This window comes from Coffea arabica, chromosome 8c (genome assembly GCF_036785885.1).
Source record: "Coffea arabica cultivar ET-39 chromosome 8c, Coffea Arabica ET-39 HiFi, whole genome shotgun sequence".
Taxonomy (NCBI): Eukaryota; Viridiplantae; Streptophyta; class Magnoliopsida; order Gentianales; family Rubiaceae; genus Coffea; species Coffea arabica.
In genome coordinates, this window is record NC_092325.1 from 29,934,442 (window position 1) to 29,961,821 (window position 27,380).

At 33.2% G+C, this 27,380-nt stretch overlaps 1 protein-coding gene across 1 annotated transcript in view; it reads right to left on the reverse strand.

The window, feature by feature from the left end:
- The window catches only part of LOC113705979 (TMV resistance protein N-like), a 34,750-nt gene that overhangs the window by 4,144 nt on the left and 3,226 nt on the right, over window positions 1-27,380 (reverse strand). The gene's annotated exons all lie outside the window — the stretch shown is intronic.

Consider the following 27,380-nt stretch of genomic DNA (forward strand, 5'->3'; position numbering starts at 1 on the left):
AAACAAAAAAGAAAATGTCGGAAACATGTCAAATGCAGAAGAGAAGATAACATGGATGAAACCTTTCCAAAATTGAAATGAGAGTGAGAACTCATGGGAAAGAAACGTTCACAAAGACAACATACATATACTGATAGAGACCAAGGATGACAGGTGATAGTGTTTGACCTGTTGAAGTATACAGAAGACTGGTTTTTGACTTACTCATCATGGTCTGCTTTAGGGGTCAAATATGGTCTTATTACTCATTACGCGTTACTTGTTAAGTTCTTAAAAACAATTTCATGATATGACAATCAGACTTGAGTCACCTGGTTGCTACTTATCTTCTTTTGTGTACAATTAACTTCTAATAGGAATGCAGACATCAATAAAAGTACAGAAAAAGTTTAGGTCGGAATAAGTTATTTCTTCATTTCTGTTTCATAACCTTAAACGCATCTAATTAGAAAGAAATGACATGATTCAATTTAAAGCATGAAATGATCCTTCCTAGAATAAGGTCAAGAATGAAGGCAAGGATCCTTCTAAAACTAAAATGAAAAGTTGAAAAGAGCACTAGCCAAATGCTGCCGGAGCGAAAGCATGAACATATTCACATGATACTAATTTTGATTATATGCAGAGCTAAAGTGACAAGGGTTTATTTTACGTATTTTTAGTGTGTTTTATTAGTTAATTTTGGTTTGATTATTTAGTTTTATAACTAAAATAACTAAGGTTTTGGTAAAAAACTACATTTTATGTTAAAATAGCTAAACATTGCATTTTATTGATTTTTATGGTAAAAACTTCATATTTTGTAGGTTTAATGATTCAATCATCAAATGAAGTGCATTGAGAAGATATTTGGATGATTGAAGATGGATTAAAGTGGTGAAAATAAAATATGAAGTGTAAAAGGAAAAATGCAAGAAATATCAGCTTTGACAACTCTGACACATTTTGGTATTTTGACTATATCTGGAGCTAAACAGGTCGGATCAAGGTGATCTTGGTACCATTTTGAAGCTAAGAGATAGATCTACATTTGGTATGAAGACATCAAAGTCCAATTCGGCCGTTTTCAAAGTCCAAAAGTCGAAATACCATAATTCAACACTGCTGTCCAAAGTTGAAAACAGGGATTTGACCAGGTGTTAGTATTTCAGTCATATCTCAGGCTACAAATCTCCAAATTAGATGATTCTTGAAGAATTGGAAAGCTAACTCGAAGGGCTACAACTTTTGTGTTTTGCACAAAAGCCAGTTCGGCCTTTATGATAGAGAAAATTGCAGATAAAGTAAGGCCAAAGTGAATACGCGAGTACACAAAACGTGACTTGTAACCGCGTTTTGTGTAGGCGCGTTTTCTGGCCGAAATTCTGCAATTTGTTCAGTCAATACTCTTGTGTTCAGACTACTTTCCAGCTATAAGTTGCAAGTGAATTCGGTGCACATGCTTCAGAAGACAAAAAGAGCATACAATATGGCTTATTCCAAGTCAAAAGTCATTGTTTTTGACTTCCTTAACAAATGGAGAATTGAGAATCATTAGAGCAGAAATTTTGGACTAGAGAGGAGATTTTCATCAGCTTATATGCAGAGACATTTGGGGAAGTCTGATATTCATTCATTCATTCATTCATCATACGGGAGAGAACTTGAAGTGCAGAAATGTAGTTCTTTCATTTCCTTAGTGTAGGATAGTGTAGTAAGTGTAGTTAATCCATTCTTGTATAATAGCTAGATTAGGATGAAGATGGAGATGAAGAAGGAGGAGTTGAAGCTAAAGTGACATGGGTTATCTCTACTCCAATTCTTTATCTTTTGTATTGGATTCTTAACTATGGTTATAATGCAAGTTCTGGAATTTATGTTTATTATTTGTTTCTAAAGTTTATGCCTTGGGTTTGGTTGAACTTCCTATGATTGTTAGTGTTTATTATTTGGCTATTTGATTGCTAGTATTTGAGCAAGTTATTTAGCACTTTGGCTCTTTAAATCATGATTAATCTGGTACCATTAATTGTGATTATCTAAGGTGTTATTTCTGCAATGAAAATTGAGATTTAACATTAGTTCAATAAGTGCTAAACATGGGGAGTACACTCACGAGAGTAGAGGTGCACCTATGGGGTTTTGGTGATTAATTTCATGTAATTTCATTGAAGAAATGAACTTGTAACTAATTTCATAACCATGAGAATAGGTATGGATTGGTTATTAGTATAATTGATTCACTACGAAAGTAGGATTCAAATGCATAAGGAAATTACACCATAACTAGCTTAGATGTAGTACTCAATGATCCAAATATAACACTTGCATGAGTAGTTAGGGATACCACAACCTAAGGAGCTTTTATTTGTTATTTTGTATAATTTCAGTAGGTTAAATTTCTTATAATTCATTGATAGTCTAAATAATAGAGAAGCTTTAGTAATACCGGTAATTGTTCACTCTTCCTTGTGGGATCGACCCGATATATACCCTAAACTACTAGTTGATCTGTATACTTGCAGTGAACGGGTGTAATTCGGTATTTTTTAGCTTGCACGTATGTAAAATACCCGTCAAGTTTTTGGCGCCGCTGCCGGGGAAGATTTGGCAATATCGGTGTGAAGAGCAACTTTATTAGTTTAGACATTTTATTAGTTATAGTGTGAATGTTGTTTTCTGTTATTTTAGTGTTTTAAATGTGTATGTGTTTTATCACCTATTCTTTTTACTAATCTTGCTCTTAAGTTGTTTAAAGGCAATTTTAGGTGATGAGGAGGATAGGTCAAGTTGGAGGACAATGCTTGAGAAATGGAAGATTGGCAATGGATGGTTACCAAGTGCAAAACTCCTTCAATAGAGATTACCAAGAAATTACCAAAGGTATGTCTTTTGAAGATGGTTTGAAGTGCTTAAAAACTAAATTTGATGTTATGATGTTGCAAGTTCAAATGGATACAATTATGCATGAAATTGAGCAAGGGAGGAATTTTAATGCTTTTAATTCTTATCATGTGATTTGTGACTTGTGTGGAGGTTATCATGCAACTAATACATGTATGCAAGCACAAAATGTGGATTACTATGATGAATTAGAGCATTACAATCCTTGTTTTGATCAACATAGTGCTAATGGGAGCAATTTTTGTGCTTATGGTTGGGATAATCATGGTACTTATAGTGATTCTTCATATTTTTATAATTACCAACCTGCATGTGTCCAATATGAATCAAAACCATCTTGGGAGTTGGCAATTGAAATGGTAGCTAATGATTCTAAGCCATCTTGGGAGTTAGCTTTAGAAAAATTAGCTAATGCAACTTCTGACCATTTTGATAGGATTGAGGAAAGAATAGATGAATTAGCTTCTCACTTTGGTAGAATACAAGAGAAAGTGCATGCATTGTGTGAAGTTATTTCCTCTAATAAATTGCAAAATGATCCTAGCATGAATGGTGGGAATGTTGTATGTGAAAATGGGTTGCATTTTGATAAAAATGATGAATCTCAAGTGTGTTTTAATGAGCAAATATCCATTTCACATGATAATATCTTTGGAACTAACTTTGAGTCTCAAGAGGTGAGTTTTAATGACTCATTTTTCACCCCTCTTGAGGAGTGCATTGAAAGTATAGGTTCTAAGGGTATTGCTGCCCAAGATACTCTCATGACATTTCCTTTGGTAAGTTCTCAAGTGATGCATATTCAAGGTAATATTTATGAAACACTTGGAATATGTAAGTCACTTTCATTTCTCACATCATTAGATTATGTGGCTTTCGCGATAAAGCCACCTTTTAATGATCCACCACGACCTAAAATGGTGGATTATTCTTTAACCAAACCTCCTTGAAAAATGAGGTACAATAGTCGAGCCAACGACTATAAATAAAAGCGCTTATTGGGAGGCAACCCAATGTTTTGGCTATTTCTGTTATTTTTGTGTGATTTTATGTTTGGAGTATGTGTTTGAGTTATTTCATTATTTTTCATTTATAGGTATCGGAAATGAAAGCAAAAGTGACCAAATGAGGTGAAAAAGACGAAATTTGATCAAGGAACTCAACCCCTCGATTTGAGTAATTGTTGTTTTTGATTCGTTACAAGGGGTTAAAATGCACATTTTGATCATTTTACATGTGCATGCATTGAGAATTTTAGCAAACAAATGATCTATGATGCATTTTGGAAATTTGGGGTATCATTTGTAATTATTCTTAAGTTAAATTTCTGCTAAATTTTGCAGCAGAAAATGCGTTTTTTCTAAAAAAACGCGCCACTGAATCGCGTTTTCATAGAATCGCGTTTTCAATTCTGCGCCCATAATGAAGAAAACGCGCCTTCAAAACGCGACTGGAAGTCGCGTTTTCTACCAAGTCGCGTTTTCCAGCCTGTTCAGAAACTAGGAACGCGCCTTCAAATACGCGACTTAAAGTCGCGTTTTCTCACAGAACCGCGTTTTCAGTACTGCAACTTTTGGGAAGAAACGCGCCTTCAAAACCGCGAGTTAAAGGCGCGTTTCTACTCACGTTTTCTGAGCATTTTTTTTGAAAGAAAAAATGCAGGTTCCTTGGTTCTCTTTTTCTTCTTTTCCTCATATATTTTCTTGTACCTTGAGTTGCTTATTGTGTATTTTTTTATAGGTACATCACCAAAACAAGGGCTTGAAGTTACGGATAGCCGTTTTGATGTCTTAAGCCTTTGTTATCACTTTGGTTTCTCATTTTCCATTCTTAGGTTTATATCACTAATGGTTATCCAATGGAACTCATGAAGTGATGAAGACCGGCGAACAACATACCTTGAAGCTTCATATTCAATCACAACAATAGGGGAGTATTATTTTTCTTTATCTTCATTTTCCTTTTTACACATTGAGGACAATGTGCATGTTAAGTGTGGGGGGAGAATTGAGATTATATACATTGTATGTGATTAACTTATTAGTTGCAAATATTGGACTTGTGTTAAGATTCAAATTTTTCTACAATCTTGTCCAAAATTGCAAACTTGCCCCAAAAAGTTTCAATTTTTTCGATTTTATCCAAAGGGGTAACAAGTTTCGTACCATTAGTAGTTCAAATTTCTTCTACATTTGAGATAAATATATGTGATTTAAGCACTTCTTTTCTCATTTAACTTGGAAATGACTATTATGTGATTATAATTTTTGCATTTGTAGGAAAGTATATCTTTTAAAGTGGAGAAAATTATGCCTATATTTTTTTGCATATTTGATGAAATTTCTTCGCTTTATTTGATTTTATAAGTTAAGTGATAAATATGGTCAATAAGTGCAATACTCTTCTCATGATTATTCTTTTGAGGAATTTATTATTATCTTTGCTGTAAAAAAAAAAAAAAAAGTGAAAAAAAAGAAGAAAAAAAAATTTTTATTTATTCTACTCCAATGATTCTTGTACTTAGTAACCGGGAGTCTTCATCTACAAATGTCGACTTTCGCGTAAAACGGTACTTGAATTAAGAGTATGCAAAGCAACTTGAGTATGTGAAATGTTGAGTAACCGGTGATCTTCATCTAAAAATGTTGATCCTCGCGTAAAAATATACTTTCACAACTTAAGTAATATTAGCTATATTATATAAATAAATCCCTCTTTAAGTTAAATAAGAACATGATCATGGGTTTAGAAAGCATATTATTGACCATATGAGTTACTTACTAGTAAGATTGGGTAAGGATGAAAAATGGATTTGAACCTGTTATAATTACGGTATAATTGGCTCTCCTTTACTTGATATTATGAGTACTTGAACTTAATTGAATAATTGCATAATGGTTATTTACTTTGTTTTGAGGAAATGAAGTTGAAATGCTACATATGTTTATTTTCAACTTTTGGATCATTGTTGGTTTGTATTTCTTATTGCTTGAGGACAAGCAATGATTCAAGTGTGGGGGTATTTGACAAGGGTTTATTTTACGTATTTTTAGTGTGTTTTATTAGTTAATTTTGGTTTGATTATTTAGTTTTATAACTAAAATAACTAAGGTTTTGGTAAAAAACTACATTTTATGTTAAAATAGCTAAACATTGCATTTTATTGATTTTTATGGTAAAAACTTCATATTTTGTAGGTTTAATGATTCAATCATCAAATGAAGTGCATTGAGAAGATATTTGGATGATTGAAGATGGATTAAAGTGGTGAAAATAAAATATGAAGTGTAAAAGGAAAAATGCAAGAAATATCAGCTTTGACAACTCTGACACGTTTTGGTATTTTGACTATATCTGGAGCTAAACAGGTCGGATCAAGGTGATCTTGGTACCATTTTGAAGCTAAGAGATAGATCTACATTTGGTATGAAGACATCAAAGTCCAATTCGGCCGTTTTCAAAGTCCAAAAGTCGAAATACCATAATTCAACACTGCTGTCCAAAGTTGAAAACAGGGATTTGACCAGGTGTTAGTATTTCAGTCATATCTCAGGCTACAAATCTCCAAATTAGATGATTCTTGAAGAATTGGAAAGCTAACTCGAAGGGCTACAACTTTTATGTTTTGCACAAAAGCCAGTTCGGCCTTTATGATAGAGAAAATTGCAGATAAAGTAAGGCCAAAGTGAATACGCGAGTACACAAAACGTGACTTGTAACCGCGTTTTGTGTAGGCGCGTTTTCTGGCCGAAATTCTGCAATTTGTTCAGTCAATACTCTTGTGTTCAGACTACTTTCCAGCTATAAGTTGCAAGTGAATTCGGTGCACATGCTTCAGAAGACAAAAAGAGCATACAATATGGCTTATTCCAAGTCAAAAGTCATTGTTTTTGACTTCCTTAACAAATGGAGAATTGAGAATCATTAGAGCAGAAATTTTGGACTAGAGAGGAGATTTTCATCAGCTTATATGCAGAGACATTTGGGGAAGTCTGATATTCATTCATTCATTCATTCATCATACGGGAGAGAACTTGAAGTGCAGAAATGTAGTTCTTTCATTTCCTTAGTGTAGGATAGTGTAGTAAGTGTAGTTAATCCATTCTTGTATAATAGCTAGATTAGGATGAAGATGGAGATGAAGAAGGAGGAGTTGAAGCTAAAGTGACATGGGTTATCTCTACTCCAATTCTTTATCTTTTGTATTGGATTCTTAACTATGGTTATAATGCAAGTTCTGGAATTTATGTTTATTATTTGTTTCTAAAGTTTATGCCTTGGGTTTGGTTGAACTTCCTATGATTGTTAGTGTTTATTATTTGGCTATTTGATTGCTAGTATTTGAGCAAGTTATTTAGCACTTTGGCTCTTTAAATCATGATTAATCTGGTACCATTAATTGTGATTATCTAAGGTGTTATTTCTGCAATGAAAATTGAGATTTAACATTAGTTCAATAAGTGCTAAACATGGGGAGTACACTCACGAGAGTAGAGGTGCACCTATGGGGTTTTGGTGATTAATTTCATGTAATTTCATTGAAGAAATGAACTTGTAACTAATTTCATAACCATGAGAATAGGTATGGATTGGTTATTAGTATAATTGATTCACTACGAAAGTAGGATTCAAATGCATAAGGAAATTACACCATAACTAGCTTAGATGTAGTACTCAATGATCCAAATATAACACTTGCATGAGTAGTTAGGGATACCACAACCTAAGGAGCTTTTATTTGTTATTTTGTATAATTTCAGTAGGTTAAATTTCTTATAATTCATTGATAGTCTAAATAATAGAGAAGCTTTAGTAATACCGGTAATTGTTCACTCTTCCTTGTGGGATCGACCCGATATATACCCTAAACTACTAGTTGATCTGTATACTTGCAGTGAACGGGTGTAATTCGGTATTTTTTAGCTTGCACGTATGTAAAATACCCGTCAAGTTTTTGGCGCCGCTGCCGGGGAAGATTTGGCAATATCGGTGTGAAGAGCAACTTTATTAGTTTAGACATTTTATTAGTTATAGTGTGAATGTTGTTTTCTGTTATTTTAGTGTTTTAAATGTGTATGTGTTTTATCACCTATTCTTTTTACTAATCTTGCTCTTAAGTTGTTTAAAGGCAATTTTAGGTGATGAGGAGGATAGGTCAAGTTGGAGGACAATGCTTGAGAAATGGAAGATTGGCAATGGATGGTTACCAAGTGCAAAACTCCTTCAATAGAGATTACCAAGAAATTACCAAAGGTATGTCTTTTGAAGATGGTTTGAAGTGCTTAAAAACTAAATTTGATGTTATGATGTTGCAAGTTCAAATGGATACAATTATGCATGAAATTGAGCAAGGGAGGAATTTTAATGCTTTTAATTCTTATCATGTGATTTGTGACTTGTGTGGAGGTTATCATGCAACTAATACATGTATGCAAGCACAAAATGTGGATTACTATGATGAATTAGAGCATTACAATCCTTGTTTTGATCAACATAGTGCTAATTGGAGCAATTTTTGTGCTTATGGTTGGGATAATCATGGTACTTATAGTGATTCTTCATATTTTTATAATTACCAACCTGCATGTGTCCAATATGAATCAAAACCATCTTGGGAGTTGGCAATTGAAATGGTAGCTAATGATTCTAAGCCATCTTGGGAGTTAGCTTTAGAAAAATTAGCTAATGCAACTTCTGACCATTTTGATAGGATTGAGGAAAGAATAGATGAATTAGCTTCTCACTTTGGTAGAATACAAGAGAAAGTGCATGCATTGTGTGAAGTTATTTCCTCTAATAAATTGCAAAATGATCCTAGCATGAATGGTGGGAATGTTGTATGTGAAAATGGGTTGCATTTTGATAAAAATGATGAATCTCAAGTGTGTTTTAATGAGCAAATATCCATTTCACATGATAATATCTTTGGAACTAACTTTGAGCCTCAAGAGGTGAGTTTTAATGACTCATTTTTCACCCCTCTTGAGGAGTGCATTGAAAGTATAGGTTCTAAGGGTATTGCTGCCCAAGATACTCTCATGACATTTCCTTTGGTAAGTTCTCAAGTGGTGCATATTCAAGGTAATATTTATGAAACACTTGGAATATGTAAGTCACTTTCATTTCTCACATCATTAGATTATGTGGCTTTCGCGATAAAGCCACCTTTTAATGATCCACCACGACCTAAAATGGTGGATTATTCTTTAACCAAACCTCCTTGAAAAATGAGGTACAATAGTCGAGCCAACGACTATAAATAAAAGCGCTTATTGGGAGGCAACCCAATGTTTTGGCTATTTCTGTTATTTTTGTGTGATTTTATGTTTGGAGTATGTGTTTGAGTTATTTCATTATTTTTCATTTATAGGTATCGGAAATGAAAGCAAAAGTGACCAAATGAGGTGAAAAAGACGAAATTTGATCAAGGAACTCAACCCCTCGATTTGAGTAATTGTTGTTTTTGATTCGTTACAAGGGGTTAAAATGCACATTTTGATCATTTTACATGTGCATGCATTGAGAATTTTAGCAAACAAATGATCTATGATGCATTTTGGAAATTTGGGGTATCATTTGTAATTATTCTTAAGTTAAATTTCTGCTAAATTTTGCAGCAGAAAATGCGTTTTTTCTAAAAAAACGCGCCACTGAATCGCGTTTTCATAGAATCGCGTTTTCAATTCTGCGCCCATAATGAAGAAAACGCGCCTTCAAAACGCGACTGGAAGTCGCGTTTTCTACCAAGTCGCGTTTTCCAGCCTGTTCAGAAACTAGGAACGCGCCTTCAAATACGCGACTTAAAGTCGCGTTTTCTCACAGAACCGCGTTTTCAGTACTGCAACTTTTGGGAAGAAACGCGCCTTCAAAACCGCGAGTTAAAGGCGCGTTTCTACTCACGTTTTCTGAGCATTTTTTTTGAAAGAAAAAATGCAGGTTCCTTGGTTCTCTTTTTCTTCTTTTCCTCATATATTTTCTTGTACCTTGAGTTGCTTATTGTGTATTTTTTTATAGGTACATCACCAAAACAAGGGCTTGAAGTTACGGATAGCCGTTTTGATGTCTTAAGCCTTTGTTATCACTTTGGTTTCTCATTTTCCATTCTTAGGTTTATATCACTAATGGTTATCCAATGGAACTCATGAAGTGATGAAGACCGGCGAACAACATACCTTGAAGCTTCATATTCAATCACAACAATAGGGGAGTATTATTTTTCTTTATCTTCATTTTCCTTTTTACACATTGAGGACAATGTGCATGTTAAGTGTGGGGGGAGAATTGAGATTATATACATTGTATGTGATTAACTTATTAGTTGCAAATATTGGACTTGTGTTAAGATTCAAATTTTTCTACAATCTTGTCCAAAATTGCAAACTTGCCCCAAAAAGTTTCAATTTTTTCGATTTTATCCAAAGGGGTAACAAGTTTCGTACCATTAGTAGTTCAAATTTCTTCTACATTTGAGATAAATATATGTGATTTAAGCACTTCTTTTCTCATTTAACTTGGAAATGACTATTATGTGATTATAATTTTTGCATTTGTAGGAAAGTATATCTTTTAAAGTGGAGAAAATTATGCCTATATTTTTTTGCATATTTGATGAAATTTCTTCGCTTTATTTGATTTTATAAGTTAAGTGATAAATATGGTCAATAAGTGCAATACTCTTCTCATGATTATTCTTTTGAGGAATTTATTATTATCTTTGCTGTAAAAAAAAAAAAAAAAGTGAAAAAAAAGAAGAAAAAAAAATTTTTATTTATTCTACTCCAATGATTCTTGTACTTAGTAACCGGGAGTCTTCATCTACAAATGTCGACTTTCGCGTAAAACGGTACTTGAATTAAGAGTATGCAAAGCAACTTGAGTATGTGAAATGTTGAGTAACCGGTGATCTTCATCTAAAAATGTTGATCCTCGCGTAAAAATATACTTTCACAACTTAAGTAATATTAGCTATATTATATAAATAAATCCCTCTTTAAGTTAAATAAGAACATGATCATGGGTTTAGAAAGCATATTATTGACCATATGAGTTACTTACTAGTAAGATTGGGTAAGGATGAAAAATGGATTTGAACCTGTTATAATTACGGTATAATTGGCTCTCCTTTACTTGATATTATGAGTACTTGAACTTAATTGAATAATTGCATAATGGTTATTTACTTTGTTTTGAGGAAATGAAGTTGAAATGCTACATATGTTTATTTTCAACTTTTGGATCATTGTTGGTTTGTATTTCTTATTGCTTGAGGACAAGCAATGATTCAAGTGTGGGGGTATTTGACAAGGGTTTATTTTACGTATTTTTAGTGTGTTTTATTAGTTAATTTTGGTTTGATTATTTAGTTTTATAACTAAAATAACTAAGGTTTTGGTAAAAAACTACATTTTATGTTAAAATAGCTAAACATTGCATTTTATTGATTTTTATGGTAAAAACTTCATATTTTGTAGGTTTAATGATTCAATCATCAAATGAAGTGCATTGAGAAGATATTTGGATGATTGAAGATGGATTAAAGTGGTGAAAATAAAATATGAAGTGTAAAAGGAAAAATGCAAGAAATATCAGCTTTGACAACTCTGACACGTTTTGGTATTTTGACTATATCTGGAGCTAAACAGGTCGGATCAAGGTGATCTTGGTACCATTTTGAAGCTAAGAGATAGATCTACATTTGGTATGAAGACATCAAAGTCCAATTCGGCCGTTTTCAAAGTCCAAAAGTCGAAATACCATAATTCAACACTGCTGTCCAAAGTTGAAAACAGGGATTTGACCAGGTGTTAGTATTTCAGTCATATCTCAGGCTACAAATCTCCAAATTAGATGATTCTTGAAGAATTGGAAAGCTAACTCGAAGGGCTACAACTTTTGTGTTTTGCACAAAAGCCAGTTCGGCCTTTATGATAGAGAAAATTGCAGATAAAGTAAGGCCAAAGTGAATACGCGAGTACACAAAACGTGACTTGTAACCGCGTTTTGTGTAGGCGCGTTTTCTGGCCGAAATTCTGCAATTTGTTCAGTCAATACTCTTGTGTTCAGACTACTTTCCAGCTATAAGTTGCAAGTGAATTCGGTGCACATGCTTCAGAAGACAAAAAGAGCATACAATATGGCTTATTCCAAGTCAAAAGTCATTGTTTTTGACTTCCTTAACAAATGGAGAATTGAGAATCATTAGAGCAGAAATTTTGGACTAGAGAGGAGATTTTCATCAGCTTATATGCAGAGACATTTGGGGAAGTCTGATATTCATTCATTCATTCATTCATCATACGGGAGAGAACTTGAAGTGCAGAAATGTAGTTCTTTCATTTCCTTAGTGTAGGATAGTGTAGTAAGTGTAGTTAATCCATTCTTGTATAATAGCTAGATTAGGATGAAGATGGAGATGAAGAAGGAGGAGTTGAAGCTAAAGTGACATGGGTTATCTCTACTCCAATTCTTTATCTTTTGTATTGGATTCTTAACTATGGTTATAATGCAAGTTCTGGAATTTATGTTTATTATTTGTTTCTAAAGTTTATGCCTTGGGTTTGGTTGAACTTCCTATGATTGTTAGTGTTTATTATTTGGCTATTTGATTGCTAGTATTTGAGCAAGTTATTTAGCACTTTGGCTCTTTAAATCATGATTAATCTGGTACCATTAATTGTGATTATCTAAGGTGTTATTTCTGCAATGAAAATTGAGATTTAACATTAGTTCAATAAGTGCTAAACATGGGGAGTACACTCACGAGAGTAGAGGTGCACCTATGGGGTTTTGGTGATTAATTTCATGTAATTTCATTGAAGAAATGAACTTGTAACTAATTTCATAACCATGAGAATAGGTATGGATTGGTTATTAGTATAATTGATTCACTACGAAAGTAGGATTCAAATGCATAAGGAAATTACACCATAACTAGCTTAGATGTAGTACTCAATGATCCAAATATAACACTTGCATGAGTAGTTAGGGATACCACAACCTAAGGAGCTTTTATTTGTTATTTTGTATAATTTCAGTAGGTTAAATTTCTTATAATTCATTGATAGTCTAAATAATAGAGAAGCTTTAGTAATACCGGTAATTGTTCACTCTTCCTTGTGGGATCGACCCGATATATACCCTAAACTACTAGTTGATCTGTATACTTGCAGTGAACGGGTGTAATTCGGTATTTTTTAGCTTGCACGTATGTAAAATACCCGTCAAGTTTTTGGCGCCGCTGCCGGGGAAGATTTGGCAATATCGGTGTGAAGAGCAACTTTATTAGTTTAGACATTTTATTAGTTATAGTGTGAATGTTGTTTTCTGTTATTTTAGTGTTTTAAATGTGTATGTGTTTTATCACCTATTCTTTTTACTAATCTTGCTCTTAAGTTGTTTAAAGGCAATTTTAGGTGATGAGGAGGATAGGTCAAGTTGGAGGACAATGCTTGAGAAATGGAAGATTGGCAATGGATGGTTACCAAGTGCAAAACTCCTTCAATAGAGATTACCAAGAAATTACCAAAGGTATGTCTTTTGAAGATGGTTTGAAGTGCTTAAAAACTAAATTTGATGTTATGATGTTGCAAGTTCAAATGGATACAATTATGCATGAAATTGAGCAAGGGAGGAATTTTAATGCTTTTAATTCTTATCATGTGATTTGTGACTTGTGTGGAGGTTATCATGCAACTAATACATGTATGCAAGCACAAAATGTGGATTACTATGATGAATTAGAGCATTACAATCCTTGTTTTGATCAACATAGTGCTAATTGGAGCAATTTTTGTGCTTATGGTTGGGATAATCATGGTACTTATAGTGATTCTTCATATTTTTATAATTACCAACCTGCATGTGTCCAATATGAATCAAAACCATCTTGGGAGTTGGCAATTGAAATGGTAGCTAATGATTCTAAGCCATCTTGGGAGTTAGCTTTAGAAAAATTAGCTAATGCAACTTCTGACCATTTTGATAGGATTGAGGAAAGAATAGATGAATTAGCTTCTCACTTTGGTAGAATACAAGAGAAAGTGCATGCATTGTGTGAAGTTATTTCCTCTAATAAATTGCAAAATGATCCTAGCATGAATGGTGGGAATGTTGTATGTGAAAATGGGTTGCATTTTGATAAAAATGATGAATCTCAAGTGTGTTTTAATGAGCAAATATCCATTTCACATGATAATATCTTTGGAACTAACTTTGAGCCTCAAGAGGTGAGTTTTAATGACTCATTTTTCACCCCTCTTGAGGAGTGCATTGAAAGTATAGGTTCTAAGGGTATTGCTGCCCAAGATACTCTCATGACATTTCCTTTGGTAAGTTCTCAAGTGGTGCATATTCAAGGTAATATTTATGAAACACTTGGAATATGTAAGTCACTTTCATTTCTCACATCATTAGATTATGTGGCTTTCGCGATAAAGCCACCTTTTAATGATCCACCACGACCTAAAATGGTGGATTATTCTTTAACCAAACCTCCTTGAAAAATGAGGTACAATAGTCGAGCCAACGACTATAAATAAAAGCGCTTATTGGGAGGCAACCCAATGTTTTGGCTATTTCTGTTATTTTTGTGTGATTTTATGTTTGGAGTATGTGTTTGAGTTATTTCATTATTTTTCATTTATAGGTATCGGAAATGAAAGCAAAAGTGACCAAATGAGGTGAAAAAGACGAAATTTGATCAAGGAACTCAACCCCTCGATTTGAGTAATTGTTGTTTTTGATTCGTTACAAGGGGTTAAAATGCACATTTTGATCATTTTACATGTGCATGCATTGAGAATTTTAGCAAACAAATGATCTATGATGCATTTTGGAAATTTGGGGTATCATTTGTAATTATTCTTAAGTTAAATTTCTGCTAAATTTTGCAGCAGAAAATGCGTTTTTTCTAAAAAAACGCGCCACTGAATCGCGTTTTCATAGAATCGCGTTTTCAATTCTGCGCCCATAATGAAGAAAACGCGCCTTCAAAACGCGACTGGAAGTCGCGTTTTCTACCAAGTCGCGTTTTCCAGCCTGTTCAGAAACTAGGAACGCGCCTTCAAATACGCGACTTAAAGTCGCGTTTTCTCACAGAACCGCGTTTTCAGTACTGCAACTTTTGGGAAGAAACGCGCCTTCAAAACCGCGAGTTAAAGGCGCGTTTCTACTCACGTTTTCTGAGCATTTTTTTTGAAAGAAAAAATGCAGGTTCCTTGGTTCTCTTTTTCTTCTTTTCCTCATATATTTTCTTGTACCTTGAGTTGCTTATTGTGTATTTTTTTATAGGTACATCACCAAAACAAGGGCTTGAAGTTACGGATAGCCGTTTTGATGTCTTAAGCCTTTGTTATCACTTTGGTTTCTCATTTTCCATTCTTAGGTTTATATCACTAATGGTTATCCAATGGAACTCATGAAGTGATGAAGACCGGCGAACAACATACCTTGAAGCTTCATATTCAATCACAACAATAGGGGAGTATTATTTTTCTTTATCTTCATTTTCCTTTTTACACATTGAGGACAATGTGCATGTTAAGTGTGGGGGGAGAATTGAGATTATATACATTGTATGTGATTAACTTATTAGTTGCAAATATTGGACTTGTGTTAAGATTCAAATTTTTCTACAATCTTGTCCAAAATTGCAAACTTGCCCCAAAAAGTTTCAATTTTTTCGATTTTATCCAAAGGGGTAACAAGTTTCGTACCATTAGTAGTTCAAATTTCTTCTACATTTGAGATAAATATATGTGATTTAAGCACTTCTTTTCTCATTTAACTTGGAAATGACTATTATGTGATTATAATTTTTGCATTTGTAGGAAAGTATATCTTTTAAAGTGGAGAAAATTATGCCTATATTTTTTTGCATATTTGATGAAATTTCTTCGCTTTATTTGATTTTATAAGTTAAGTGATAAATATGGTCAATAAGTGCAATACTCTTCTCATGATTATTCTTTTGAGGAATTTATTATTATCTTTGCTGTAAAAAAAAAAAAAAAAGTGAAAAAAAAGAAGAAAAAAAAATTTTTATTTATTCTACTCCAATGATTCTTGTACTTAGTAACCGGGAGTCTTCATCTACAAATGTCGACTTTCGCGTAAAACGGTACTTGAATTAAGAGTATGCAAAGCAACTTGAGTATGTGAAATGTTGAGTAACCGGTGATCTTCATCTAAAAATGTTGATCCTCGCGTAAAAATATACTTTCACAACTTAAGTAATATTAGCTATATTATATAAATAAATCCCTCTTTAAGTTAAATAAGAACATGATCATGGGTTTAGAAAGCATATTATTGACCATATGAGTTACTTACTAGTAAGATTGGGTAAGGATGAAAAATGGATTTGAACCTGTTATAATTACGGTATAATTGGCTCTCCTTTACTTGATATTATGAGTACTTGAACTTAATTGAATAATTGCATAATGGTTATTTACTTTGTTTTGAGGAAATGAAGTTGAAATGCTACATATGTTTATTTTCAACTTTTGGATCATTGTTGGTTTGTATTTCTTATTGCTTGAGGACAAGCAATGATTCAAGTGTGGGGGTATTTGACAAGGGTTTATTTTACGTATTTTTAGTGTGTTTTATTAGTTAATTTTGGTTTGATTATTTAGTTTTATAACTAAAATAACTAAGGTTTTGGTAAAAAACTACATTTTATGTTAAAATAGCTAAACATTGCATTTTATTGATTTTTATGGTAAAAACTTCATATTTTGTAGGTTTAATGATTCAATCATCAAATGAAGTGCATTGAGAAGATATTTGGATGATTGAAGATGGATTAAAGTGGTGAAAATAAAATATGAAGTGTAAAAGGAAAAATGCAAGAAATATCAGCTTTGACAACTCTGACACGTTTTGGTATTTTGACTATATCTGGAGCTAAACAGGTCGGATCAAGGTGATCTTGGTACCATTTTGAAGCTAAGAGATAGATCTACATTTGGTATGAAGACATCAAAGTCCAATTCGGCCGTTTTCAAAGTCCAAAAGTCGAAATACCATAATTCAACACTGCTGTCCAAAGTTGAAAACAGGGATTTGACCAGGTGTTAGTATTTCAGTCATATCTCAGGCTACAAATCTCCAAATTAGATGATTCTTGAAGAATTGGAAAGCTAACTCGAAGGGCTACAACTTTTGTGTTTTGCACAAAAGCCAGTTCGGCCTTTATGATAGAGAAAATTGCAGATAAAGTAAGGCCAAAGTGAATACGCGAGTACACAAAACGTGACTTGTAACCGCGTTTTGTGTAGGCGCGTTTTCTGGCCGAAATTCTGCAATTTGTTCAGTCAATACTCTTGTGTTCAGACTACTTTCCAGCTATAAGTTGCAAGTGAATTCGGTGCACATGCTTCAGAAGACAAAAAGAGCATACAATATGGCTTATTCCAAGTCAAAAGTCATTGTTTTTGACTTCCTTAACAAATGGAGAATTGAGAATCATTAGAGCAGAAATTTTGGACTAGAGAGGAGATTTTCATCAGCTTATATGCAGAGACATTTGGGGAAGTCTGATATTCATTCATTCATTCATTCATCATACGGGAGAGAACTTGAAGTGCAGAAATGTAGTTCTTTCATTTCCTTAGTGTAGGATAGTGTAGTAAGTGTAGTTAATCCATTCTTGTATAATAGCTAGATTAGGATGAAGATGGAGATGAAGAAGGAGGAGTTGAAGCTAAAGTGACATGGGTTATCTCTACTCCAATTCTTTATCTTTTGTATTGGATTCTTAACTATGGTTATAATGCAAGTTCTGGAATTTATGTTTATTATTTGTTTCTAAAGTTTATGCCTTGGGTTTGGTTGAACTTCCTATGATTGTTAGTGTTTATTATTTGGCTATTTGATTGCTAGTATTTGAGCAAGTTATTTAGCACTTTGGCTCTTTAAATCATGATTAATCTGGTACCATTAATTGTGATTATCTAAGGTGTTATTTCTGCAATGAAAATTGAGATTTAACATTAGTTCAATAAGTGCTAAACATGGGGAGTACACTCACGAGAGTAGAGGTGCACCTATGGGGTTTTGGTGATTAATTTCATGTAATTTCATTGAAGAAATGAACTTGTAACTAATTTCATAACCATGAGAATAGGTATGGATTGGTTATTAGTATAATTGATTCACTACGAAAGTAGGATTCAAATGCATAAGGAAATTACACCATAACTAGCTTAGATGTAGTACTCAATGATCCAAATATAACACTTGCATGAGTAGTTAGGGATACCACAACCTAAGGAGCTTTTATTTGTTATTTTGTATAATTTCAGTAGGTTAAATTTCTTATAATTCATTGATAGTCTAAATAATAGAGAAGCTTTAGTAATACCGGTAATTGTTCACTCTTCCTTGTGGGATCGACCCGATATATACCCTAAACTACTAGTTGATCTGTATACTTGCAGTGAACGGGTGTAATTCGGTATTTTTTAGCTTGCACGTATGTAAAATACCCGTCAAGTTTTTGGCGCCGCTGCCGGGGAAGATTTGGCAATATCGGTGTGAAGAGCAACTTTATTAGTTTAGACATTTTATTAGTTATAGTGTGAATGTTGTTTTCTGTTATTTTAGTGTTTTAAATGTGTATGTGTTTTATCACCTATTCTTTTTACTAATCTTGCTCTTAAGTTGTTTAAAGGCAATTTTAGGTGATGAGGAGGATAGGTCAAGTTGGAGGACAATGCTTGAGAAATGGAAGATTGGCAATGGATGGTTACCAAGTGCAAAACTCCTTCAATAGAGATTACCAAGAAATTACCAAAGGTATGTCTTTTGAAGATGGTTTGAAGTGCTTAAAAACTAAATTTGATGTTATGATGTTGCAAGTTCAAATGGATACAATTATGCATGAAATTGAGCAAGGGAGGAATTTTAATGCTTTTAATTCTTATCATGTGATTTGTGACTTGTGTGGAGGTTATCATGCAACTAATACATGTATGCAAGCACAAAATGTGGATTACTATGATGAATTAGAGCATTACAATCCTTGTTTTGATCAACATAGTGCTAATTGGAGCAATTTTTGTGCTTATGGTTGGGATAATCATGGTACTTATAGTGATTCTTCATATTTTTATAATTACCAACCTGCATGTGTCCAATATGAATCAAAACCATCTTGGGAGTTGGCAATTGAAATGGTAGCTAATGATTCTAAGCCATCTTGGGAGTTAGCTTTAGAAAAATTAGCTAATGCAACTTCTGACCATTTTGATAGGATTGAGGAAAGAATAGATGAATTAGCTTCTCACTTTGGTAGAATACAAGAGAAAGTGCATGCATTGTGTGAAGTTATTTCCTCTAATAAATTGCAAAATGATCCTAGCATGAATGGTGGGAATGTTGTATGTGAAAATGGGTTGCATTTTGATAAAAATGATGAATCTCAAGTGTGTTTTAATGAGCAAATATCCATTTCACATGATAATATCTTTGGAACTAACTTTGAGCCTCAAGAGGTGAGTTTTAATGACTCATTTTTCACCCCTCTTGAGGAGTGCATTGAAAGTATAGGTTCTAAGGGTATTGCTGCCCAAGATACTCTCATGACATTTCCTTTGGTAAGTTCTCAAGTGGTGCATATTCAAGGTAATATTTATGAAACACTTGGAATATGTAAGTCACTTTCATTTCTCACATCATTAGATTATGTGGCTTTCGCGATAAAGCCACCTTTTAATGATCCACCACGACCTAAAATGGTGGATTATTCTTTAACCAAACCTCCTTGAAAAATGAGGTACAATAGTCGAGCCAACGACTATAAATAAAAGCGCTTATTGGGAGGCAACCCAATGTTTTGGCTATTTCTGTTATTTTTGTGTGATTTTATGTTTGGAGTATGTGTTTGAGTTATTTCATTATTTTTCATTTATAGGTATCGGAAATGAAAGCAAAAGTGACCAAATGAGGTGAAAAAGACGAAATTTGATCAAGGAACTCAACCCCTCGATTTGAGTAATTGTTGTTTTTGATTCGTTACAAGGGGTTAAAATGCACATTTTGATCATTTTACATGTGCATGCATTGAGAATTTTAGCAAACAAATGATCTATGATGCATTTTGGAAATTTGGGGTATCATTTGTAATTATTCTTAAGTTAAATTTCTGCTAAATTTTGCAGCAGAAAATGCGTTTTTTCTAAAAAAACGCGCCACTGAATCGCGTTTTCATAGAATCGCGTTTTCAATTCTGCGCCCATAATGAAGAAAACGCGCCTTCAAAACGCGACTGGAAGTCGCGTTTTCTACCAAGTCGCGTTTTCCAGCCTGTTCAGAAACTAGGAACGCGCCTTCAAATACGCGACTTAAAGTCGCGTTTTCTCACAGAACCGCGTTTTCAGTACTGCAACTTTTGGGAAGAAACGCGCCTTCAAAACCGCGAGTTAAAGGCGCGTTTCTACTCACGTTTTCTGAGCATTTTTTTTGAAAGAAAAAATGCAGGTTCCTTGGTTCTCTTTTTCTTCTTTTCCTCATATATTTTCTTGTACCTTGAGTTGCTTATTGTGTATTTTTTTATAGGTACATCACCAAAACAAGGGCTTGAAGTTACGGATAGCCGTTTTGATGTCTTAAGCCTTTGTTATCACTTTGGTTTCTCATTTTCCATTCTTAGGTTTATATCACTAATGGTTATCCAATGGAACTCATGAAGTGATGAAGACCGGCGAACAACATACCTTGAAGCTTCATATTCAATCACAACAATAGGGGAGTATTATTTTTCTTTATCTTCATTTTCCTTTTTACACATTGAGGACAATGTGCATGTTAAGTGTGGGGGGAGAATTGAGATTATATACATTGTATGTGATTAACTTATTAGTTGCAAATATTGGACTTGTGTTAAGATTCAAATTTTTCTACAATCTTGTCCAAAATTGCAAACTTGCCCCAAAAAGTTTCAATTTTTTCGATTTTATCCAAAGGGGTAACAAGTTTCGTACCATTAGTAGTTCAAATTTCTTCTACATTTGAGATAAATATATGTGATTTAAGCACTTCTTTTCTCATTTAACTTGGAAATGACTATTATGTGATTATAATTTTTGCATTTGTAGGAAAGTATATCTTTTAAAGTGGAGAAAATTATGCCTATATTTTTTTGCATATTTGATGAAATTTCTTCGCTTTATTTGATTTTATAAGTTAAGTGATAAATATGGTCAATAAGTGCAATACTCTTCTCATGATTATTCTTTTGAGGAATTTATTATTATCTTTGCTGTAAAAAAAAAAAAAAAAGTGAAAAAAAAGAAGAAAAAAAAATTTTTATTTATTCTACTCCAATGATTCTTGTACTTAGTAACCGGGAGTCTTCATCTACAAATGTCGACTTTCGCGTAAAACGGTACTTGAATTAAGAGTATGCAAAGCAACTTGAGTATGTGAAATGTTGAGTAACCGGTGATCTTCATCTAAAAATGTTGATCCTCGCGTAAAAATATACTTTCACAACTTAAGTAATATTAGCTATATTATATAAATAAATCCCTCTTTAAGTTAAATAAGAACATGATCATGGGTTTAGAAAGCATATTATTGACCATATGAGTTACTTACTAGTAAGATTGGGTAAGGATGAAAAATGGATTTGAACCTGTTATAATTACGGTATAATTGGCTCTCCTTTACTTGATATTATGAGTACTTGAACTTAATTGAATAATTGCATAATGGTTATTTACTTTGTTTTGAGGAAATGAAGTTGAAATGCTACATATGTTTATTTTCAACTTTTGGATCATTGTTGGTTTGTATTTCTTATTGCTTGAGGACAAGCAATGATTCAAGTGTGGGGGTATTTGACAAGGGTTTATTTTACGTATTTTTAGTGTGTTTTATTAGTTAATTTTGGTTTGATTATTTAGTTTTATAACTAAAATAACTAAGGTTTTGGTAAAAAACTACATTTTATGTTAAAATAGCTAAACATTGCATTTTATTGATTTTTATGGTAAAAACTTCATATTTTGTAGGTTTAATGATTCAATCATCAAATGAAGTGCATTGAGAAGATATTTGGATGATTGAAGATGGATTAAAGTGGTGAAAATAAAATATGAAGTGTAAAAGGAAAAATGCAAGAAATATCAGCTTTGACAACTCTGACACGTTTTGGTATTTTGACTATATCTGGAGCTAAACAGGTCGGATCAAGGTGATCTTGGTACCATTTTGAAGCTAAGAGATAGATCTACATTTGGTATGAAGACATCAAAGTCCAATTCGGCCGTTTTCAAAGTCCAAAAGTCGAAATACCATAATTCAACACTGCTGTCCAAAGTTGAAAACAGGGATTTGACCAGGTGTTAGTATTTCAGTCATATCTCAGGCTACAAATCTCCAAATTAGATGATTCTTGAAGAATTGGAAAGCTAACTCGAAGGGCTACAACTTTTGTGTTTTGCACAAAAGCCAGTTCGGCCTTTATGATAGAGAAAATTGCAGATAAAGTAAGGCCAAAGTGAATACGCGAGTACACAAAACGTGACTTGTAACCGCGTTTTGTGTAGGCGCGTTTTCTGGCCGAAATTCTGCAATTTGTTCAGTCAATACTCTTGTGTTCAGACTACTTTCCAGCTATAAGTTGCAAGTGAATTCGGTGCACATGCTTCAGAAGACAAAAAGAGCATACAATATGGCTTATTCCAAGTCAAAAGTCATTGTTTTTGACTTCCTTAACAAATGGAGAATTGAGAATCATTAGAGCAGAAATTTTGGACTAGAGAGGAGATTTTCATCAGCTTATATGCAGAGACATTTGGGGAAGTCTGATATTCATTCATTCATTCATTCATCATACGGGAGAGAACTTGAAGTGCAGAAATGTAGTTCTTTCATTTCCTTAGTGTAGGATAGTGTAGTAAGTGTAGTTAATCCATTCTTGTATAATAGCTAGATTAGGATGAAGATGGAGATGAAGAAGGAGGAGTTGAAGCTAAAGTGACATGGGTTATCTCTACTCCAATTCTTTATCTTTTGTATTGGATTCTTAACTATGGTTATAATGCAAGTTCTGGAATTTATGTTTATTATTTGTTTCTAAAGTTTATGCCTTGGGTTTGGTTGAACTTCCTATGATTGTTAGTGTTTATTATTTGGCTATTTGATTGCTAGTATTTGAGCAAGTTATTTAGCACTTTGGCTCTTTAAATCATGATTAATCTGGTACCATTAATTGTGATTATCTAAGGTGTTATTTCTGCAATGAAAATTGAGATTTAACATTAGTTCAATAAGTGCTAAACATGGGGAGTACACTCACGAGAGTAGAGGTGCACCTATGGGGTTTTGGTGATTAATTTCATGTAATTTCATTGAAGAAATGAACTTGTAACTAATTTCATAACCATGAGAATAGGTATGGATTGGTTATTAGTATAATTGATTCACTACGAAAGTAGGATTCAAATGCATAAGGAAATTACACCATAACTAGCTTAGATGTAGTACTCAATGATCCAAATATAACACTTGCATGAGTAGTTAGGGATACCACAACCTAAGGAGCTTTTATTTGTTATTTTGTATAATTTCAGTAGGTTAAATTTCTTATAATTCATTGATAGTCTAAATAATAGAGAAGCTTTAGTAATACCGGTAATTGTTCACTCTTCCTTGTGGGATCGACCCGATATATACCCTAAACTACTAGTTGATCTGTATACTTGCAGTGAACGGGTGTAATTCGGTATTTTTTAGCTTGCACGTATGTAAAATACCCGTCAAGTTTTTGGCGCCGCTGCCGGGGAAGATTTGGCAATATCGGTGTGAAGAGCAACTTTATTAGTTTAGACATTTTATTAGTTATAGTGTGAATGTTGTTTTCTGTTATTTTAGTGTTTTAAATGTGTATGTGTTTTATCACCTATTCTTTTTACTAATCTTGCTCTTAAGTTGTTTAAAGGCAATTTTAGGTGATGAGGAGGATAGGTCAAGTTGGAGGACAATGCTTGAGAAATGGAAGATTGGCAATGGATGGTTACCAAGTGCAAAACTCCTTCAATAGAGATTACCAAGAAATTACCAAAGGTATGTCTTTTGAAGATGGTTTGAAGTGCTTAAAAACTAAATTTGATGTTATGATGTTGCAAGTTCAAATGGATACAATTATGCATGAAATTGAGCAAGGGAGGAATTTTAATGCTTTTAATTCTTATCATGTGATTTGTGACTTGTGTGGAGGTTATCATGCAACTAATACATGTATGCAAGCACAAAATGTGGATTACTATGATGAATTAGAGCATTACAATCCTTGTTTTGATCAACATAGTGCTAATTGGAGCAATTTTTGTGCTTATGGTTGGGATAATCATGGTACTTATAGTGATTCTTCATATTTTTATAATTACCAACCTGCATGTGTCCAATATGAATCAAAACCATCTTGGGAGTTGGCAATTGAAATGGTAGCTAATGATTCTAAGCCATCTTGGGAGTTAGCTTTAGAAAAATTAGCTAATGCAACTTCTGACCATTTTGATAGGATTGAGGAAAGAATAGATGAATTAGCTTCTCACTTTGGTAGAATACAAGAGAAAGTGCATGCATTGTGTGAAGTTATTTCCTCTAATAAATTGCAAAATGATCCTAGCATGAATGGTGGGAATGTTGTATGTGAAAATGGGTTGCATTTTGATAAAAATGATGAATCTCAAGTGTGTTTTAATGAGCAAATATCCATTTCACATGATAATATCTTTGGAACTAACTTTGAGCCTCAAGAGGTGAGTTTTAATGACTCATTTTTCACCCCTCTTGAGGAGTGCATTGAAAGTATAGGTTCTAAGGGTATTGCTGCCCAAGATACTCTCATGACATTTCCTTTGGTAAGTTCTCAAGTGGTGCATATTCAAGGTAATATTTATGAAACACTTGGAATATGTAAGTCACTTTCATTTCTCACATCATTAGATTATGTGGCTTTCGCGATAAAGCCACCTTTTAATGATCCACCACGACCTAAAATGGTGGATTATTCTTTAACCAAACCTCCTTGAAAAATGAGGTACAATAGTCGAGCCAACGACTATAAATAAAAGCGCTTATTGGGAGGCAACCCAATGTTTTGGCTATTTCTGTTATTTTTGTGTGATTTTATGTTTGGAGTATGTGTTTGAGTTATTTCATTATTTTTCATTTATAGGTATCGGAAATGAAAGCAAAAGTGACCAAATGAGGTGAAAAAGACGAAATTTGATCAAGGAACTCAACCCCTCGATTTGAGTAATTGTTGTTTTTGATTCGTTACAAGGGGTTAAAATGCACATTTTGATCATTTTACATGTGCATGCATTGAGAATTTTAGCAAACAAATGATCTATGATGCATTTTGGAAATTTGGGGTATCATTTGTAATTATTCTTAAGTTAAATTTCTGCTAAATTTTGCAGCAGAAAATGCGTTTTTTCTAAAAAAACGCGCCACTGAATCGCGTTTTCATAGAATCGCGTTTTCAATTCTGCGCCCATAATGAAGAAAACGCGCCTTCAAAACGCGACTGGAAGTCGCGTTTTCTACCAAGTCGCGTTTTCCAGCCTGTTCAGAAACTAGGAACGCGCCTTCAAATACGCGACTTAAAGTCGCGTTTTCTCACAGAACCGCGTTTTCAGTACTGCAACTTTTGGGAAGAAACGCGCCTTCAAAACCGCGAGTTAAAGGCGCGTTTCTACTCACGTTTTCTGAGCATTTTTTTTGAAAGAAAAAATGCAGGTTCCTTGGTTCTCTTTTTCTTCTTTTCCTCATATATTTTCTTGTACCTTGAGTTGCTTATTGTGTATTTTTTTATAGGTACATCACCAAAACAAGGGCTTGAAGTTACGGATAGCCGTTTTGATGTCTTAAGCCTTTGTTATCACTTTGGTTTCTCATTTTCCATTCTTAGGTTTATATCACTAATGGTTATCCAATGGAACTCATGAAGTGATGAAGACCGGCGAACAACATACCTTGAAGCTTCATATTCAATCACAACAATAGGGGAGTATTATTTTTCTTTATCTTCATTTTCCTTTTTACACATTGAGGACAATGTGCATGTTAAGTGTGGGGGGAGAATTGAGATTATATACATTGTATGTGATTAACTTATTAGTTGCAAATATTGGACTTGTGTTAAGATTCAAATTTTTCTACAATCTTGTCCAAAATTGCAAACTTGCCCCAAAAAGTTTCAATTTTTTCGATTTTATCCAAAGGGGTAACAAGTTTCGTACCATTAGTAGTTCAAATTTCTTCTACATTTGAGATAAATATATGTGATTTAAGCACTTCTTTTCTCATTTAACTTGGAAATGACTATTATGTGATTATAATTTTTGCATTTGTAGGAAAGTATATCTTTTAAAGTGGAGAAAATTATGCCTATATTTTTTTGCATATTTGATGAAATTTCTTCGCTTTATTTGATTTTATAAGTTAAGTGATAAATATGGTCAATAAGTGCAATACTCTTCTCATGATTATTCTTTTGAGGAATTTATTATTATCTTTGCTGTAAAAAAAAAAAAAAAAGTGAAAAAAAAGAAGAAAAAAAAATTTTTATTTATTCTACTCCAATGATTCTTGTACTTAGTAACCGGGAGTCTTCATCTACAAATGTCGACTTTCGCGTAAAACGGTACTTGAATTAAGAGTATGCAAAGCAACTTGAGTATGTGAAATGTTGAGTAACCGGTGATCTTCATCTAAAAATGTTGATCCTCGCGTAAAAATATACTTTCACAACTTAAGTAATATTAGCTATATTATATAAATAAATCCCTCTTTAAGTTAAATAAGAACATGATCATGGGTTTAGAAAGCATATTATTGACCATATGAGTTACTTACTAGTAAGATTGGGTAAGGATGAAAAATGGATTTGAACCTGTTATAATTACGGTATAATTGGCTCTCCTTTACTTGATATTATGAGTACTTGAACTTAATTGAATAATTGCATAATGGTTATTTACTTTGTTTTGAGGAAATGAAGTTGAAATGCTACATATGTTTATTTTCAACTTTTGGATCATTGTTGGTTTGTATTTCTTATTGCTTGAGGACAAGCAATGATTCAAGTGTGGGGGTATTTGACAAGGGTTTATTTTACGTATTTTTAGTGTGTTTTATTAGTTAATTTTGGTTTGATTATTTAGTTTTATAACTAAAATAACTAAGGTTTTGGTAAAAAACTACATTTTATGTTAAAATAGCTAAACATTGCATTTTATTGATTTTTATGGTAAAAACTTCATATTTTGTAGGTTTAATGATTCAATCATCAAATGAAGTGCATTGAGAAGATATTTGGATGATTGAAGATGGATTAAAGTGGTGAAAATAAAATATGAAGTGTAAAAGGAAAAATGCAAGAAATATCAGCTTTGACAACTCTGACACGTTTTGGTATTTTGACTATATCTGGAGCTAAACAGGTCGGATCAAGGTGATCTTGGTACCATTTTGAA